The sequence below is a fragment of the Carlito syrichta genome, unplaced genomic scaffold, assembly GCF_000164805.1.
Source record: "Carlito syrichta isolate Samal-C Ts95f unplaced genomic scaffold, Tarsius_syrichta-2.0.1 Scaffold169268, whole genome shotgun sequence".
NCBI classification, from domain to species: Eukaryota; Metazoa; Chordata; class Mammalia; order Primates; family Tarsiidae; genus Carlito; species Carlito syrichta.
This window is the reverse complement of record NW_007113364.1, coordinates 539,148-559,944: the sequence shown is the minus strand read 5'-3', so window position 1 is coordinate 559,944 and position 20,797 is coordinate 539,148. Positions and strand designations below refer to the sequence as shown.

Sequence of the window (20,797 nt, the reverse complement as noted above, 5' to 3'; positions counted from 1 at the left end):
TGTGGGTACATAACTTGTTATTTAGCCCAGCGGTGGTCATTTTCACTGAGACGGAAGGAAACTCGTGCTGGTTTTTATTTTTACTCTCATATTCCTTAACCTCTCTGCTTTTTTTCTAATTCATCAACTTTCATGGTGATGTGCTGAGCCTCCACGTACCCTCTGAGCACCAAGGAATGACTGGACTGTGTGTGAAATGCCACTTCGGGAAAGGGCTTCCATCACCACAATCCTTCCCGCTTTCATTTCAGGCATGTCTGGGTCCAGCTGTGTGACGGCTGCACTAGGAAACACCTGGAGTCATAGTGTGAACACCCGGCTGATTTTCCAGTATCTCAACTCAGAGAGAAGACAGGTGAGTGCATTGACAGTGTTCTCTGACTGAATGTGAGCATCCTGGCAACCTTAGAATCTTCTGAAAGTGTTGGCCACATCATCCATCCTGGACCAGCACTGGCAAGGGGATATCAAGAAAACCAGCACCCCTGCTGGCCCCAATAGCAGGAAGAAAGTACAAATTGACGTTCCTCTGATATTTGTAGGTGACCAAGGTGACACCTCTAGGAATCTCAAATTCTCCATCTCTTAAATGATTATTTTATTTCAGCTATATTTTTTGAGAGCTGGATACTTTGCATATGAATTAAATAGTGATGGTGCTTTTTCTTGGAGTAGTATGAGGGAGGACCCAAAAAACCCCAAAATTTATTTATAAAAATTTTGTATTTATTCTTACATATTTACACTTCAGTCACCTTCAAAGTACTCTCAGTTTGATGCAATATTCCTATTGAGATGCTTTTTCACTGCTCAAAACAGTTTTTGAACTCATCAGTTTTGATGACTTTTAGTGCTTTTGCTGTTTTTTGTTTTACCTCTTCCACATCAGCAAATGTTTTCCTTTGAGGACTGTTTTCATTCAAGAAAACAAAACAAAAAAAGTTGCTCAGGGAGAGACCTAGTGAATAGGGAGGATGGGGCACAGGAGTCCTGCCGTTTTAGGGTCAAAAACTGCTGAACACTCAGCACAGTATGGGCAGGTGTGCTTGTAAATCACCCATCATGAAATAGGCAAATGCGTTGAAAGAATCTCAAAAAAATAAAAATAAAAAATTCATTTAGGCCGAATGTAGCCTCTCACAACACTAGATGCTACACTGATGCTGATGGGTTCCTAGAACACATACCTCATGGGGAAAACCTGTACTATAAGGGGCCCACCCTCCAAAAGATAACTCTGTTTTTTGGGGGGTCCCTCCTCATATACTTTGAAAACCTGAGGACAGACAGATGCTACCAAATGCATAAACTATTCCCCAGAGCCTGGGCTCTTTTATATGAAAGCATAGACCTGTAGTTTTAAGTACTGAATGATGCTAGGGAGACCTTAAAGGGTCTCCAAAGAGACCTCCAAAGTCCAAAAAGATGATGACTCTCTCAGGGCTCCCTATTTATGGTTCTTTTTTTTTTTGAGTTGGAGTCTCACTCTGTCGCCCAGACTGGAGTGCAGTGGCCGCTCCCAGCCACCGCAGCCTCGACCTGCTGGGCTCCGGTGATCCTTCCGCCTCAGCCTTCCAAGCAGCCGGAATTACAGGCATACGCTACCATGCCCAGCTGATTTTTTGATTTATTGTAGAGATAAGGTCTCGCCGCCCAGGCGGGTCTCAAACCCGCGGGCTCAGGCAATCCACTCACCTCAGCCTCCCAAAGGCGCGGGATTATAGGCTGAGCCACCGAGCCCGACTTCTATTTATGGTTCTTATGGTCCCATCCAGAAAGGGTACTTTCTACCCCTTTTTAAATTTTCTCTTCCCATTCCAAAGAAAGGGATGCCACTCTCTGACTTCTTTGGTACAATGTTTCATATCAGAAATCTCTTTTTCCTGATGTCTAACTTCAACTTTATCCTGCCATATGACCAGATTCAATCAAGATCTCTCCTGCAAAGGAGGAAGAGGAAGAAGAAGAAGACAGGCTGATTATTTTGATGTTCTGGAGGGGGCATAATTCAGAAGACAGATTTGCCCATCTTGCTGTATATATATATCAAATTTTAATTTATACATTAAATAAAAAGGCATGAAATATTGCACTGGTGCTCCTTTCTGGAGGAGATTGTGGGAAGGGTGCTGTTGCCTTTACCTGGGTGAGATAAATTGGCTCTTTGTCAAAGAGGCAGGAGTTATCAAAAACAGGTGTGCACTATTGCCTGTTCCAGAAGTAACTTCCCAAATGCCCTTGGTTACAGACCAGAGGATTCTTCTTGACTTGTGTGGGACTGTGTAAATGACATTCCAGAATTGAGCCAGCCATGTCCTGGGAAGACAGAACTGCTTGCTTCCATTCAGGGAACATTCTTGAGTTTTCGGGCCCTGGAGTGCTCATTACCTCAGTAGTACCTTTTCTCTGATAATTTAAGTCCCTGAGTTCTGAATCCACTACTTCTCTTTTTAGGGGAACACATTCAAAAATATTCCTGGAGAACCTGGTGACCTTTGGTTGGACCCTAGTTATAAATCATGTTAAATAAACCTTGCTGCAGCCTTCAGGGATACCATTAAGGATTGTCAAGCACCCCTCTCTAAACTCTATCAGAGGAAACTAAATTCTTTGTGAATCAGTGTTGAGTCATTCATTTTCATGGATCCTTGATCCCACTCCTTGAAAACTTACAGCTTATCTCCGCTTTAGATTTTAGAAGGCATTCTTGCTGTAACATGCTGATTTTGTGATTTTATCTATTATAGATGGTATCATGGATTCAGGGCTCCCACATCCTAGTTTTACAAATTCCAGTTGGAATTTATAAGTAAATAAGGAAGCTAGAGCCACATTTTCCCTTTCCTTTTTTTCTTTGTTTTAATAAATTAACAAAAGGAAATAGCTGATAGGAAAAATGCTATTATTTTATGTCTCTTTGGTGACTGGAGGATGTTGGTAGGTCTTGGCTGGTAGGGTCAAATGCAGGCCACTGGTCACAAGGAGAACCAGAAACAAAGTGTGGATGGACCAGTGACAGTCTGTCAACTCATATCCTATTAGACAAGTTGGTAGTGTTATCTTACTCTACAAAGAACTGCTTGTGAGTATCATTACTAATCAATAAGGAATGGACTTAAATGCCTTTGAATTATATTTTCAAACAAGAATTACAAATTAATGTAAAATATGACAAGTGTTAAGTTGACCAATTCAGGCAAAGAACATATACTTAATTACTCTGAAGAAATATGCGTGCCTTTGGGGACCAGTTGTTAAATTTGTGACCTAAATAACTAGGATGAAGTTTGGTATAGAAAACGTGTCTCTATCTGATAACCTTATCATGCCTTAGCAGAGGGTGTGCTTAGTGATTCACTGAGTCTTTCCTGTGGTCTTATTTCACGACAAACTATAGAAGCCATTTGAAGATAAGCCTTTTCTGGGATATATGCACAAGCAATACTTTAAAGCTAGCCTTTAAGGTAATTGTTCCAAATAATACTTTTTCATAACACTGCTTCATAGCAGAACATGCCTGGATCATTTTAGGACAATCAGACTTCTGGGATACCAGACACTTAGAGAAGATACCAGGTACAGTTTTTTGGTTTTTAGGTTTTTTTTCAATGCCCAAGCAGAGGTCACTCCACCAAGGGATCAAGGTTATGGGGTGAGGATTCTGTTTTATCCTGTTTCTATGACATTGAGCTCTACACCAGGGCTCTTAAACGGGAGGCTTAGTCTGAGATCACAGGCCTGGAAGGGGGTCAAGTCAAGCTGAGCAGATCTTCGAGCGGATTAGCCTGAGAGCTGAATTGTGTAGTCCAAGGTTAGGAGCCCTCCCTAGCTGATTATTTTCTTTACACCCTGGAAACGTTGTAAAATTATATAACCAATAAAAGAAATCTCCTTATCAGGGCACAAGTCAAGTTAATTATCTTGTTTATTCTGCTTCATTGTTTGCAAAAACCCTCTTAAGAAGCTGGGAAACATTTTCTTTTGGACGAATGTAACTTTTCCCCCATTTGACTTTTATTTACTCTTCTCTGACTCTGCTTCAATCTTGCCTCATCCTTTTTGCAACATTTTTATTCTTACTGTAGTCATATTCCTAGGCTAGAATTAAAATGGCCTCCACTAGGTTTTGTTGTTGTTGTTGATTTTAATTCATCAAAAATATGTTTTGGTCCACCCTGGGCATGGCATGGCATCACATGGGGGTGCAGAGAAATAGAAAACTTCCATCCCAAGAGTGCTTCTGGTCTAGTAAGGAAGATGTTATACACACACAGACACACACACACACACACACACACACACACGCGCGCGCGCGCGTACACACACACGTGCACACGCACACAAACACACACACACACACACACTACCCATGGGTGATCAAAATGCAGCGTGGGAGCTCAAGAACAAACGAACACTGGGTACTGTCTCGAGGCAGTGTTCGATTGATTTTCTTATGAGCATTTAAAACAACAACTGTTTTAAATCCAAAGGAAAGAAAAACAATCAAAGGCATAATAAGTATTTTCAGGAAAAGATAGGGCTTGAGTGTCAGCTTAAAATCAGTGGTCCTCAAGTCTGGCTGTAGTTTCGATTCATCCCAGGAGCAAGTAGACCAGTGCCAGTCACAGCCCACCCTTCCCTGATCAATCAAATCGGCATCTCTGCCTGTAGGACTGGGCACTGGTATTGCTGTTATTTGCAAAACTCCCCCAGGTGGCTCTCATGTTTAGCAAGGGTTGAGAACTCTGCCTTCTACGAAAGATAACATTGGGTTCGTCAGAAAGGGAGGTGCTGGAGTGTGGTGGGCAGCATGGAGGAAGAGTGGGAGGGCAGGCCACATGTGGAGGGCAGTGGGGCTCTGCCCCATAACAGGAGTGGAGGGTTTGGGTGCACAATCGACATTCCCTCATGAATCACCTCCTCTCTACTGGTTGCTGTGCTAATGAGATGCTGGAGACCAGGAGATGGTTGCTGCCGTCTGGTTGTTCATGGTCTTCTTGGGGAGACAGACAAACATGTAAACAGGATGTGTAGTAACCAGAAATTGAGTAAGCAAGGAGGAGATAGGGACTCTTGGGAATGTTCTGTTGCCGTGGGTGAGGCAGGGCTTGCAAGATGATTGGCTGAGACCTTTGCTTGGGAAACCAGGTGGCTTGTAGCAAGGCTGGAAAAGCCAGAGTCAGGCTGGCCATCCTTGAAAAAAGGATGAAAACATTCATGTTCACATTCAAAGCTTCATGAAGTCTATTCCTTCCAGCCACATATGGGATTATATAAATTTTCAAGTGCCCTAGAAGGAGTAATGAAGTAAATTAATCCTGACTATGCCTTACACCCCCTTGATGAAATAAATATTATGACTCTCTTATTTCAACAAATTGGAAAGAGGTAACTTTTTCATGTAGGAAGTTTATTTAAATAGACTTTATAAGAATGTTTTCATCTTCTATTTAGGAGACACCCTGATGTTACAGAGCACTTGAAGGACAAGCCTAGAGTAGCTAGTAAACTGTTGACAGGACCAAGAATATCACTCAAACTCCTGATCTTCACTTGAATTCATAGGCTGTTCTCGAAGTCCCAGGTTGTTTTGCCTCTTGGAAGTATTCAGCCTTTCCATTCTGGTGATAGATTTCTTCTCAGAGTATCCATTTCATATTTTATTTTTTATATGTTTCCCAGGCTGGTCTTGAACTCCTGGCTTCAAACCATCCTCCTGACTCACCTTCCCAAAGTGCTGGGATTATAGATGTGAGCCACCACACCCAACCTATTTTATATCTCCAGAGACTCAAACACCAACACTGAAGGCTTCCCTAGCACCAGCTATGATCACCCTCTTCCCACTGGCCCACAGTTGCACCTGACCTTTGTCGCTGTTCTTGTACTTTTGAGCCCTGAATGATGAGCCCTTGAGGTCTGTAACTAAATTTATCTGTGTCCCCTCAGAGGTAAGGACAGTACTTGACACACAGTTCTTACTGTGTCCCATTTATTTTGAATGAGAGAAAGAGAGAGAGAGAGAGAGAGAGAGAGAAAGCAAAAGAAATAAACTCCTTGTATCTACTGACAAGCCCAGTGTTGCGGCTGAAGACCATATTACTCACTTAGAACCACTCTTCCTGTCAGAACAGAGTTTTATGGTTCAACGCTCCTTCAAAGCATTAGTAATTGGCTGCTCAAAAAGCTAGCATCAAATCTTGACAATTACAAGCAGATCCCTAAGTACAAATACTCCAAGAATACTGAATATAGGAATGTGTTTTTGTAGAATCAGCCTGCTGAGGACCATGGGAGGGTAGTAGTCAGGCTGCCCTTGGAATCCTGTGGGTTCCTTTTTGTGAGCAAGTCAGAACCCTAAACCCAGATCCAGGCCAGGGAGGGCCTCCCCAGCTGCTTCAGGGGTCCAGCAGAAGGGGGCTTGACTGGGGGCTGTAAAATGTCTTTGTGGCCGTCTTCCACAAGTCGTAACTTCTCCTGCTGTGATTGGAAAGACTTAATGAAAGACTGAATAAAGAAAAGATGATACATTTTTCTCCCAGATAAACCAAAGGGTTGATGTGGGGCAGAACATCAGGCTTACAAAGGAGAACCCTCAAAAATTCAGAATTTTTTAATAAAAACTTGTGTATTTATTCTTACATATTTAAATTTCAGTTGCCTTCAAAGTACTCTCCATTTGATGCAATACACCTTTTTCCACTGATCAGAACAGTTTTTGAACTCATCAGTTTTGATGCTTTTTAGTGCCTCTGCCATTTTTTTGTTTCACCTCTTCCACATTGGCCAAACATTTCCCTCTGTGGACTTTTTTCATCCTGGAAAGCACCAAACAGAAAATTGTCATTCAGGGCATGATTGGGTGAATAAGGAGGGTAGGGCATGGGGGTTGTACTTTTTGGTCAAAAACTGCTGAACATGCAGTGCAGTGTGGGCAGGTGTGCTAGTAAATCACCCATCAAGAATTGGGCAAATGGTTGAAGACTGTCCAGAAAAATTCACTGAAGCCAAACATAGCCTCTCACAACAACACTAGCTGGCACATTGATGCCAGTGGATTCCTAAAACATTTGCCTACTGGGGGAAGACTGTACTACAAAGGGCCCACCCTTCAAAAGCTGATTCCATTTTGGGGGGGGGGGCGTCTCCATTTTCACCCAAAGAAAGCCATTGAGGATGATGCTTGATCTGATATAAGTTATAGTTGTATGTCTCCTACTCCCAGGTTCCTCCAGAAAGAGATTCAGGCTTCGTTGCTCTAACTGAGAAGTGAGCCCTCTCTCAGTAATGTGTTTCCAGATCATTATGCCTGTTCTCTTGTTTATCTACTCTAGCTCATTTGCTGGTGTGTGTGTGTGTGTGTGTGTGTGTGTGTGTATCCAGCAAGAGGAGAAGTTTGGCTGTGCTGCAGGGGTGAGCGAAAATTATTTTTAAGCAGAAATATCTGCAGAAATTGCAAAGGAAACATAGAATCCAGCCAAGCTCATTGCCTTGGGTATATATGTCCCCTCCCTTTCCAGAGCTGCTCAAGTGTGAAGTCCAAGTCCCTGCCCATACTCCTTTGACAGAAGTGCTCTAACAGGTATTGGACAGATTGGGGAAATGAATGCAAGGGGACCCCAGAATGGTGACTTTAAGGGGATCCTTTCTTCAGGACACCAGGCAAATGTATTACAACCTGAGGAAAGCTTACCTGAAAGTCTGTAGTAACAGTGAACGCAATACCGTGAGTTGGTACTCACAGAGTCTAGAGACAGGCTCTGTCCGGAAAAGGTGACAGATTCCCAAGTGGACACCTCCTGCTTCTCTCTTCATATTTGAGATAAGAATACCATGTCTTCCTTACTACCTACAAACAAGCAAACTCACAGTGTTGCCTTTGAAAAAAGCCAGTGCGCCCAAGAAATCACTGTTTCTTGAACTTAGTTGGAGAGCACTTTCTCTTAAAGAGGTTCCATTGGAAATGGCCAGTTACAAATACTTAGGTCCAACTGCTCCCAGGCTACCTGTGGGGTCCCTCTGCCCAGTGCTTTCACTGTGACAGACCATGCCCTTGTGCAGAGGAGGAGGGTCGTTCTTAGGAGATTTTGAGCTACCTTTTGTTAAAACAAAAGTAAAAACCGAACAAGGGTGAGGGAACCACCATAGTGTCTTAAACGTCATTTTTTTATTGAGTAAATATATAAAATTAATTGTTACCACCATTTCAAAAAGAAAAGGCACTTTAACACCAAAAAGTAGACAGAACATATCTGTGAATACAATACATTTATTAATATAGTAGTTAAACTGAATGCATTTATTTTTATGGCAGACTTAGTACATGTCTTTATTTCTCTTTGAGGATCATGAGTTCTGACCATCAAGGACCGAATGACTGGTCGCCTCTGTGAGGTAATCATTTGGACATTGACTCTTTTCCCCCTATACCTTGCTTCTTTCTGCCCCCTCCCTCAGGGAGCAGCCTTTGACTAAGGCTGGTCTCTGAGGAACATGCTTATTCTCAGTAGTGGGTCACGGGATACAGATGATCAAGCAGAACTGAGAACAATGTGGATGTCACCCTTGCTCACTGTCATTATAAACACCGTATGACAATTTGATTAGCTTGCTTGATTATAAAACTGCTTGCTGTACTATCCCAAGGCATGGACTCTTTCTTCACTGACTGGCTGCCATCAGTGCCGCCTATAAGTTCTAATAAACCAATGTCTTTCCCTGCTGGACCTCTGGGTGACTTCTTAGGAACAGGCAAAGAACCTTATGCATAAGCCCTCTCAGTTGTGGAATTACCACACACATCTGTGAGGGGTTACACCCTCACAGAGCATTTAGGTGCTTTATCCTTTAATGAGCCTCTCACTTCAGCATTTTATCACTTCTGTCACGCTCCTGCAGCTCCAACTGTCTCTATTTTTATATTCTGTTTGTCTGGTACCAAATGCCCTTATGCAGTGACCCTCCCAGCTCTAACTTGTTAAGTAAACTAGGCCAAATACCTGGGCAAGTGATTTCTAGAGAAATCTGAGCCATTGCAGGAAGTAGAAGAGACAGGGCTTTGGAACCAAATTGAAGACCCTGTTGTCTGGCTGGGGAAGAAAAATATTTTCAGTTGGGAAACAGCATCGGAAACAGCTACGAGATCTCTTGGACAAGGCGCTGACCTAAGACTCAAGGGCGCTGAAATGTACTTGGCTCGTTTGAGAATGAAGGTTGGACAGGATGCGGTGTTTTAATCTTAGTTGGTTCGTTTTGAGTGAAGGGAAAATGGGGCAGCATCATCAGGTAGGGAAAAAAGGGTTCAGTGTCTACATAAACTATGAGCTGATTTACAAATGAATCAGCACTTTCATTAGAACAAAAGCATTCAGAGGTCAGGTTCACACCTGTAATCCCAGCACTTTGGGAGGCCAAAGTGTGAAGATAGCTTGAGTCCGGAGTTTGAGACCATCCTGGGCAATAGTGAGACTTCATCTCCGGGAGAAAAAAAAAAATAGCCAGGCTTAGTGATACATTCCTGTAGTCCCAGCTACTCGAAGCTGATGCAGGAGGATCGCCTGAGGTCAGGAGATAGAGACTACAGTGAGCTGTGATCATGTCACTGCACTCCAACCTGGGTGACAGAATGAGACCCCTACTCAAAAAAAATTTTTTTTAATTTAGAGTGTGCTATTGTCCCACCTGAAATGTATTTTAGAGATCATCTTATCCACTGAATATCAACCACAACGATCTTAAGAATCTCAAGTGTTTGTGAACCAGAAAGACCCAGGCTCCACCCCCAGTTCTGGGTTGGTGGATTGGGAGGCTGCAGTTTTTAGCAAGTACTTCTGGTGATTATCACTTGGGTGGTTCTCAGACTCATACTCCATTTTAACTCCATCATTTTACAGAGGGAGGAAGGAACAATTAAGATTAAGGGTCACGCAACTAGTAAGTAGTAATGGAACAGAAATTCAATTCTCCCAATTCTTAATTTGTTGCTATTTTCACCTTATTCTGGTGACTTTTAGTTGAAAGACTGGGCAAACAGTCCCCAAGCCCAATCAAATCACTAGTTTGCAGGTAATGTAATATTTATATCCCCAATGACTTTCAGTGGTTTATAAAAACGTTCTAAAGAATTTCAAAAAAAAATTTTTTTAAAGCACCATCTCCCCCCCCACTGCAATGGATTGCAAGATACAAGTCAATTTTTAAAATTCTTGTGTCCAAACATGTGAATAAGTGACTTTTTCCAAGTTGAACCTCACAACCAGCATGAACTCCCCAGTCAGGTGACTTTCCTTTTGACAATGCCCTACAGCAGGCCTGGCCATGCTGCCCTCTTCTGCAGTGGTCATTTGTGCTCATGGAGGACTTTCTGCTGGCCACCTTCATGGCCTCATGATGTGTATGGAGAATCGGGGTTCTCTGGTCTTTTGTTTGTCTGCTCTTTTGAGCATGGGAGAAGCTTTATGATTTTAACACTTTTGGACCTCTTCATCTTTATTTTGAAAAGGCAAGGCAGGACAGAGGGAGGAAGGGAACCTGGAGGCAGGAGATCGCCTGTGTGAGAAGCCATTCCTGCCACTTCAGGGTCTCATAATTGATGGTGAAGGGATCCTTGCTTGGGTCCAGTGCTTGGTGATCTAACTTAAAGGCCTTTTTATTTTCTAATGGTGGAAAGGAATTCACCTTTCCTGAGTCCCTGCAGGGTGGCAGGCATCGTTTTTTTTTGACCCTTTGTGCTTATTTCCCTGAATCCCCGTAGCATAAATTCCTTTAGCATTGATCTAATCATCTCCATTTTTACAAATATCTCATGACTTGACTCATGAGATAACTTGTATTCAGTGGTGGTATCCAGATTTGCATCCAAGTTTGTATAGCTCCAGACCCCAAGTTCTTGTTGCTGTATGGTGTTCTCTGAGATGTAAGATGGTGGTTGCTATTTTTATTTTTTAAACTTAGTAATACAGTGAGATGCTGGAAAAGGAAGCCTTGACTTAGTGATGATTCCTTTGGCTGTCAATGAATGGTTCTTATTACCTTCTCTGACTTTTCCCCGGGAGGGTGACTAGATCTAGAATGCCATTTTGTCTACCTGCAAAACTTGCTGAATTCCACTTTAGAACAGCACCTACCAATCTGGGGCAGGGACATGAAAGACAGGTGGGGACGAGCTGCTTCCTGCTTTTGCTCTCTTGCTCTGGGCATTACTTGGCTTAGAAATATTCCCAGCACGTGACCGTGATTTCCAAGAGCTCCATGCTCTTCCTCAGTGTGAGTTTTGAAGGCTTGGTCGGAGCCGGTCCAGCTTGACACATCTGTGTTCTGGTTCTGTTGCTGGGGGTACATCCCCCATCGCCACTCTCACCATGAGGGCTGCACTGCCTGGGCCTGTGGCCTCTGCTCCTCCCTGGGGTGCTGTGGTCATGAGGTGCACAGCATGGCACATTGCTGCTTTGCGTTTCAGGTCCTTTATGTCGCTGATGGGAGCAGCGGGTGGAGTGGAGGGCTTCAGGCCCCTCCGGAGTCTTCACAGCTTATGAAATCAGGGGTAGGGAATGGGAAACAGATAGGATTGATATGACAGAGGTGTGAGGTAAACAAATCTCTGAGTCGCTAGCATTCTGTTTGAATTTACGTTAGTCTGATTATGTTACTGTAACATTTTATGATATGTTATACATTATCCAGTGCATGATTGGCTGTCAAATGCGATATAAATCACTGAGCCTTCCTGGTTTCTGCTGCTCTAAATAACATGGTGTTTTTGGTTACCACAGAGGTGATGCTGTTGTTCCTTCCTTCCCCTCTCCTTTCCCTTCCCTCCTTGCCCCTCTCCCTGCCCCCAGCCTACACTGGGTGCTTAAATCAATGGCTCCTGGCGACTGCCTTAAAGTTGAAATGCTTGAAACAGACTTTTTCACTGAGGATTTCTTTCTGGAAGTTTATCTTCTTGGCTTGGCAGAGCTTAAGAATTCTGGCATCTCAGACAAAGACTGTGTGTGCTTGACTCTTGGACTCTTGTTTTATCATTACCAAAGGGACTATGATTTTGAGAATGCCTTTGGAGAGCTGGGCTGCCATGGTTGTACCCCACAACCTATCATCTGAACCAATTCAGAACTGACAAGGAGAGACTGAGTTGGTGTTACAATCCATGACTCTCTAACAGAATTCTCTGAGTGTCAGACTCCGGAAGGGGGCACATGTTTACAAACCTTATAAAATGAGAACTGAGGCACATGGAATATCTGGAAGGAACTGAGAAGATACTACCCAAAGCCCTCCCAACCCTGGCTTTCTAGTTGCTTTGCTCTGTCTATCCAAACATTTACTGAGAGTTGCCTGTGTAACAGTTGCTCTGCCAAGTGCTCTGTGGGCATTTTCTTGTTCATCTCACAACAACTCTCCGAGGTGGGTGTTACTAGGTATACTTTGTAGATGAGTACATTGAAGTTTATAGCACTTTAAAAATTTGCCCTGAATCACATGGCTTCTAAGGGGAAAAGCAAGAATATCCCTTTTCCTTTGCCCTCCATCCCCAATCCTATACATATATTTCCTCCTTTATATCCCCGGTTCTTAACCTTTATCCTACACTAAGTCCCATGTTCATGTACGATTATTCAGGCACACTACTTGGAATGAATGACAGAAAGTTTTCCACTCAACCCCTGTGGCATGGCTGCCGTCAATTGTTGTATTAGGTAGAACGCTCCTTCAAAGAGTGGGATGAACCATTGCCTTGAGGGAGCTTTTTCAGTCTCTGTTACTTTATTGTTATTTATTTCCTATGACTGTATGTCTCTGTGTGACAAGAGGATGCTTTTGGGAAAGAGTGAGTTCACATGACCTAGTCATCTGAATCTTACCATTCTATCAGGGCAAGTCCTTCCTCCCTGTTTCAAAGTTCTGACCTTTCCAGCCAGCATCTTTTGTCCTTGTTCTGGATTTGACTTCAGTGTTCTGTCATTTATTGTCAAAGAAGACAGGGAAATCTCTGTGACATCTTGCCCACAGTGGGGACAGACCTATGCTCATCTGTCTGTGGCCTCCTCCAGTGAGAGCCTGCAGGGCCCAGGAGGTCTAGTGGTGGCCCCCATAGTCACACCCCTTTCTTCATGGATGATGCAGAATGACATAGAAGTTATATCTATTTCTTTACTTTTTCCTTGCAGAGTTACTTTTCCCACATAATAATCAATTTCATGATTTATCTTTAAATCCTTTCTGAGTTGTCTGCTCTTTTCTCAGTGTGGTATCCCAGCACCCTCATAAAGATTCAGTCAATAGCTAGTGAAATGAGAAGTCTCTCTGGCAGAGGGAAAAAGAAAAGAAAAAGATTCCATGGATCTAACATGGCTTCTGACCCCCAACAACTGTGCCTATAACCAAGCCATTCTCTCTTATTCGTAACTATTTATACAATTTTCTCTGCAGACACCCTGTTCTGTACTGGCCTGCATTGGAATGCTAGGCTCCTCTTTGTTACTGATCTGTTTCCTACCTGTGACTCTGTCCTGGCACTGTCTTTGCCTTTTTATATCATCTTTCCCCCTTTTCTCACTTAGACCTTCTCCAAGATCCCCATGACCCCTGTGACTGGTTCTAAGAGTCTGCCAGCATTTGATCGCATTGACTTGAGGAGGCCAGTCCTTCTCAGAAACCGTCTATAATTTCAGTTTGAATTAAACAGCAGTCTCTAGGACCCCTCTGTGTAGGGGATCTTGTTACATGTTGCGGTTGTCCAAAGGCCAAGTATTTTCAAAGAAAACTCACTGAGATGAGTGAATGAGTGAATGCCATAGCATCTGTGACACCATGGTCACATTTTTCATCTCGAAAAATCTAATGTTTTTTCTCATTTAAGAAAAGGTATATGCTGTGGTCTTAATGTGTCCCCCAAAAAGCGTGTGTTGGAAACTTAATGGCCGTTGTAATGGTATTAAGAGGTGGGACCTTTAAGAGGTAATTAGGCCATAAATGTTCTGCTTTCATGAATGGATTAATGCCATTATCACAGAAGTAGGTTTGTTATTGTGGGAATAGGTCCTTATAAAAGGAGTCTGGTCCCCTTTTGTCTCTTACCCTCTCTTTGCCCTTCTATCATGGGATGACATAACAAGAAGGCCCTTGCCAGATGCTGGCCCCTCGAACTTGGACCTCCCAGTCTCCAGAACTATGAGGAATAAGTTTCTGTTAATTATAAATTATCCAATCTGTGGTATACTGTTATAGCAGCACATAATGGACTAAGACGGTATGCATTACATCTTCAAATCTTTAGCAATAAATCTTCTCAAAACTATAGTTATAATAATAGTCCCTTATGTGTGCTCTAACCACAGGCACAAATTTTCTTCTAATTCTTTTTATCTAGATAAGATAATTAAGTCTTCTTCATGTTGGACACCTCCCATTTCCCTTCATCCTTACCTCCTTTTTTTCATCCTTCAACTCTTTTCTGAGTAGATATGTGGGCCCATGCTGAGAAAAAGAAATCAGATGAAGCCCAGTTTTCTACCCTGAGGAACCATAGTCATCGAGGAGAACTAGTAGAAGGAAGCAGACATGAACATAAATACAGGGAGGTGTTGCAGGGCCCATGGGTGAGCACAGTGGGGGCATCAGTGTTGGGATGGTCCAAGAAGACTTCAGAGGAGGGTATGATGTTTGAGACAAACTTGAAAGGTGTATTGGTATTTGCCAGGTAGATGGGGTGGGAGGCTGAGGAAGCTATATGAGCAGAGGTTCTGTGGTGGGAACTGTGGACAGTCCTCCAGTGCTGCAGGGGAAGGCATGTGTGTATACAATGGGTGGGGGAGGGGGAGGAGAGGGCCTTTAGTTCAAGATAAAGCAAGGAACAAAAGGGCAAACCAGACTCCATCCCAAAGGCTTTTAGAAACCCCAGTGTGGAACCCCCAAAAAGTCCATGACATCAGATTTGGGCTTTAGAAGGCCTCCTTTGGTAGGAGTTTGCCATATGGATTTGGAAGGATTTGAAATAGGATGCAAAGAAATGAGAGCCAGAACCTAGACAGCAGTTGCTGAGATGGAGAAGAGGGAAGAGATATGAGATGGTGAGGAAGCAGGGTTCCCAGCATTTAAGCATAGAGAAGAGATCTGAGTGAATGAGGTTTTTCCTCACAGATATGATCATCCCAACACTGACACCCACACGGCTAATAATGAGGCCCGGCGGGGAGGCAAGAGCTGGCCCTGCGTGGGAATGGCCCCATTCCTGCATATTGTACAGCAGTGACTGTTTCCGTTCTTCCATCCAGACCTCAGTGACTCCATCAGAAGTTAGTTTGGAGATAGAAGGAATTTCTTATAATTGCGCAGAATCTTGAGTCACACTGTCGCTTTCCCTGCCTTCCTCCATTGCTTCTAGCCCATCATTCCCTTCTTCTCTACCCTCAATGCCATTTCCTTCTTCTGGAACTCTGGCTTCTACACAGAGACAATGGTTATCAGAATGTGTGAAAAATGAAAAGTTAGGAGACACCTCCTGGGGAAAGGGAAGGGTGTGGACTATTTGCAGTAAAGTCCCTGAACTCCGGGGAGAGGTGGCCCCATGGATAGCTGTGCCTCCCTCTCCAGTGAACTCTGGCAAACTTAAAGGCATCAGTCACAATTTGGAGAACTACCAGTTTAGTTTCAGGGTTTTGTCAAAGGCCGCCATTTCGATGGAGAATCCAGACTCTTGCCCTCATGGGTCCTCCCACTGTGTTTGGTACTCGTTTGCCTTCAGATCCACTCCCTGCCCTTCAGTACTCTGCATGGGACCACAGGGAACTGACCCCTGCAATTTTCCTTTCCCAGGTTCTCTTTCTATTAGTTCTGGTTAGTTTGGGGCCCTGGGGGAAGATGAAGAGCAGACACAAGAGAAGTCATGTTTTTTGCACACACACACACACCTGCCCCATCCCTTCCCATACTGCTTCCAGTGGTGTCCTGGGCAGTGATATGAACTTTCCTCCATGATCCCTTTGTTGTTCAACTCTGGTCAGGCAGCTTTAGCCTCTGGGCTCTAGTAACAGTGCCTCTTCCAGCCCTAGGGGTGGTGGTGGCTTCTTGTTGTTGTTAATTTCTGGGTTGACTTACTGTCCCCTGTTTTTCTTTCAGTACTTCTAACACATTTATAACTAGTTCCCAAAATTAAATTCTCCCTTTTGAACTATCTGGGATAAGTCCTGTGTTTCTGATGGAACTGGACAGGTACAGGTTTATATAAGCTTGCTGGTTGATACACAGTTTCTGTAAGTCCCAAAATCTGTTCTCCACTGGTCCAAAAGACTCCTCTGACTACCATGATTCTCCAGCCCCAAGAGTTAGGCTCCTGGTCTGGGCTGTCTTGGAAGGCAAACATTTGTGTAGTGCTGAATGGCATAAGAAAAGGAGCTTTTTGGCCCAGTCTCCTTCCTGTAGGAGTTTCCAAAACTTTCCAGATGTATCTAAGCTCAGGAAACATTTTAATGGCTGGAAATAATGTCCCGTGAGGGTTAGGGGTTTGAAACCAACAAAACCTTCTCTAAAAGAGGTGTGTTGAAATGTTCTAGGGTTTGGATGCACACATCCAAACCCTGCCCTCTTTCTTGTTGAGAGCATGGCAGGCGCCCATCCTTTAACTGGTTCATGTCGCAGAAGAGAAGTTGGCATTCTGTGAGTGCACTGATGACACAGAGCAAAAGAACAGCTCCAAAGGCCAGAATTCTCCCCAAGAAGGGAAGGATTATTAAGTGGTTAGTGATATATTTGGATTCCAATTCAGAGTCCACCCAGATTCTATAAGGAAACTTCTACAACCCCCTTCCCTAGGCCTTACTTGGCTAGTGATAATGGTTTAAGACTGGTCTACATCATAATAGATCTTTTCTAAGGCCACTGCTACTGACTTCATGAATTGGAGCCTTCTGAGACTTTTGTGAGGATAGGTGTCCTCAACTGCAGAATACGTTATTGGCTTATACCTTGCTGTGCTGCCCACATTTCACAGTAGCTTTCAGAAGGGCTGGAGACCGTTGCTCTCTTAAAGCATTCATCAAAGAAAAGTAGACATGGAAAAGCTATGCTTGTGTACCTTCTCACCCTTCAGCACTGGGCCAAGAAATAGAAAGTAGTCATCATTGCTAGTCTGTGGGTGCAAAGCCCCAGAAATTGCTAAGAAATTATTACATGTTCTGTGACTACAGGGAACAGCTGAAACACCATCCTTTAGAGAATGCCTTGAATCCAATCCAATATTGTTTATTTGGGCAGTATCTAGGAAGTTCCCAGATTCTTTCACAATATTCACTAACCAGGATATTTATGGGATTATTTGATGATGCATAGAATTTATGGATCTTGAGGGCAAGTATATGTTTTACATTAACAAGTAGGATTTTAATGAATAGGAAGCAGGTGGTATACACCAACGTATCTGCAGTTTCTTAGTGTCTGAGATGACACTGTTAGTTCTTTCTTCTAACCAAGTTTCCTCCATTAGCCTACGAAATGAGTCACAGCTCGAGAAATAACATGAGAAGATTTTGCATTTGAGTGTGTCAAGAAACTAGAATGACTTTTTAATTTCCTCAGAGGTTCTAGAATCTGTGGATTCTAGTATATAACATCCATGCACAAACCACTTATATTCATCTCTAGATACCTAGAAAAAGTTTTTTTTCATTGCAAAAAAAGTTAATGATATTTTAGAATAAAGTTGTAGCTCTGTCTCTAATTAGATATGTGATCTTGGGCAAGTGACTCTGAGTCATAAATTCCTCTTCTACAAGAGAATGACATAATTTAGAAGACAATTGCATTTTCGAGTTCCATAAAGAAGCAGCAATGCCACACTATACATCACTTACGATGTTGAGCAAGGGGAAGATTCCAATGATCATTGGGGGCTTGCCTCGTCATTTGTTTGTTCTAAACCATCAGATATAACCCTAGCACTCTGCCTACTTATTTGGCAGGTGACTTCCTCTTGTAATATGTCTTGACATTATTAAAGGAATAACTCTCGGAATCCACCTGAAGAGCTTGTTAAAAATTCAGATTCCTGGCCTTCCCAGACTAAATCAGCTGCCCTGGGGATAGGTCTAGAAATCTGCATTTCTATATTTCTGAGTGATTCGTAGGGACACAAAATCTGAGACCCATGGCCAACCAACAACACATAGTGTATCCTAAGATGGGAATTACTTTCTCTCTCTCGACTGTTTGCATCCATTCTGCAGGCTCCTAGCCCCAGGCCTACTACTGACTGGACGGTTTGGTCACAGCCTTTCATCTCTCTGGGGCTGTTTTCTTATTTATAAGACATGGGGCCTGGAGTAGTCTTCTCTAAGGAGTCTTTGGTTTTTAACAGTCTGTGAAAACAGTTCTCTCGTGACCTGTGAGAGTTACAGCAACAACCTTAACAAATTCTGTTCCTTGAGTGCCTGCTACACGGTGGGCATTGTGCAGCTTTTATGTATGTTTCATGTATTCTTTACGGTAACCTGTGATATTATTATGATTCACACTTCAGGAACTGAGGCTCAGAAGAGGTAAGTAACTTGTCCAGGCCTCCTTTGTCAGCAAGTGGAGCTGCAGTGAAGTGGGATTAGTCTGGGCCATAAACACGGAAAGCATTGCTGAGTGGCTGCTCCTCCAAAGCTCCCAAAGGCCTGGCCTCGCCAAGGCACCCAGTACACTCTCCCCTCACCCTGTGCTCCACTCTCCACAAAGCAATCTGGTTTAGGCTTTTTTAGATGTTTACTTGGCCTCTTGTTTAAGCATTTGCCTTTCCGTCTCAATAACAGTGAAAAGACCAGAAAAAAAAAAAAGAAAAAAAGAAAATCCCAGGACTGGAAACATTTTGTTTCCTACAAAAAGAATATTTTGCAGCCAGCTCTGTGGTTGAAAGTATTTTTCCTGTGGTCTAGGGATGGGTTGGATCCCATCTCTCCTTGGCCAGTGTTTGAGAATTCAGCCCGTGGCTTCCCACCAAGTCAGCACATAGCACGCTGGTTTTTGAATGAGCGGCTGAGGATGTCGAATGTATGCACAAGTGGACAGATAGGTCTGTCTGGACGTACCAGAAACATGTACATGCGTCCCTGGCCCTGCTAGGGCAGAGAGGACCTGGGAGTGGTTTCCCACATGCCGCACATATCAGCGGAACTTTTATGCTTCCATCACTCCCATGACAACCCAAACATTCAGGTGCTGACAAAATGAAGGGAGGGTGATATGTGAGTCTGCTGTGGATTTGCAAGTAACCAGAAAGTGAGGGAATCTGAGACTGTGACCTGTCACATTTCTTTCCATTTTCAAATACTTGAAACCAAGACATGGGGCCGGTTTTATTAGATGGCAGGGTGATCCGACGGTCATGAGGAAGAAGGGAATTCTGAGGTCTGTCTCCAACTCAGCCACTCTTGGAGTTTAAGACATGAACCTTCACACAACCTTGGATAAGTCACTTCTTCTCAAGGACGGCATTTCCATGTTTAAAAACATGAATTTTTTCTTCTTCTTCTTTTTCTCTCTGCTTCTTTTTGTTGTTGTTATTTATTTATTTGTTTTTATTTTGAATATGTGGGGTACAATTCAGGGTTAGGTATACAAATGTTCATTATGCAGGTACCCTCCTCTGGCAATTTCGCACTGCTACCAATCTCACCCCCTTCCTCCCCTGGCAGTTTCCCACTACTGCCAGTCCCTTTCTTGTAGTAGTACAATAGTTGTTCAAGGTCTGCTTATGAGTGAGAACATGTGATAGATCACTCAGTATTATAGACTCTAGGTCCACCCAAATTGCTGTGACATTCATAATTTTGTCCTTTATGGCTGTGTAATATCCCATTCTGTATATGTACCATATTTTTTAAATCCGGTCCTCTTTTGATGGACAGCACGGTTGGTTCCATGAAAAATATGAATATTTTTAAGTGTTGTGCTTTCAAGAGTAAAGGCTCCTACAGTGAAAGATAAATTCTGAGCATTCAAACGATCCATGAATAAGAATTAGGACTAGTGCTGTGTACCTCTCCTTCTTCTAATGTGTATATTTCCAGTCCGGCTTTGCAGTGGGTGGCAGCACCTAGAACTTTTAGCCTATTCTCCATAGCCTGGCCGTGATGCTTCCATTTCTTACATCTTTGGCAGCTGCCATGAAGAAGTAGCTTTCTCTGGGGTCTCCCACTTGTGATTCTAAGTGATTACCTGCCACCTGCCTCCCTGCCACACCAACTGCTCAGCTGAAAGTTCCATCCCAATGTCAGGCACAGAGCAGATATCTAACCTGTATTTGTGGATTTATTTATTTATTTACTTATTTAATTTGAGTTGGAGTCTCACTCTGTCACCCAGACTGGAGTGCAGTGGCACGCTCCCAGCCACCGTAGCCTTGACCTGCTGGGCTGTGGCGATCCTTCCGCCTCAGCCTTCCAAGCAGCTGGAACTACAGGCGCGTGCTACCACACCCAGCTAATTTTTTATTTATTGTAGAGATGAGGTCTCGCCAAGTTGCCCAGGCGGGTCTCGAACCCGTGGGCTCAGACAATCCACTCACCTCAGCCTCCCAAGGCATGGGATTATAGGCTGAGCCACCGAGCCCGGCTTTATTTGCGGATTTAAATGAATAAATTTCTCCAAAGGTAACAAGGTGCTGTTTGTAACTTTAAGATTCTCTTATGTGAAGTCCTCTACATACCTTTTTATTTAGGGACAATTTTAGAACTCAAATCATCATGGCTTCCAGGAAGGAAAGTTGTAGTCACTGGATATGGGATACCATTTGAGGAAACAAGCAAATCCCACAGGTAGA

The 20,797-nt window shown here is 43.3% G+C and overlaps 1 long non-coding RNA gene across 1 annotated transcript in view; it reads left to right on the top strand.

The window, feature by feature from the left end:
- Positions 1-249: 249 nt before the first annotated feature.
- Positions 250-20,797, top strand: part of LOC103252687 — a 55,678-nt gene continuing 35,130 nt past the window's right edge. Inside the window, exon 1 of the long non-coding RNA XR_503805.1 lies at positions 250-355. This is a non-coding gene — a long non-coding RNA (uncharacterized LOC103252687). The remainder of the gene's footprint in view (positions 356-20,797) is intronic.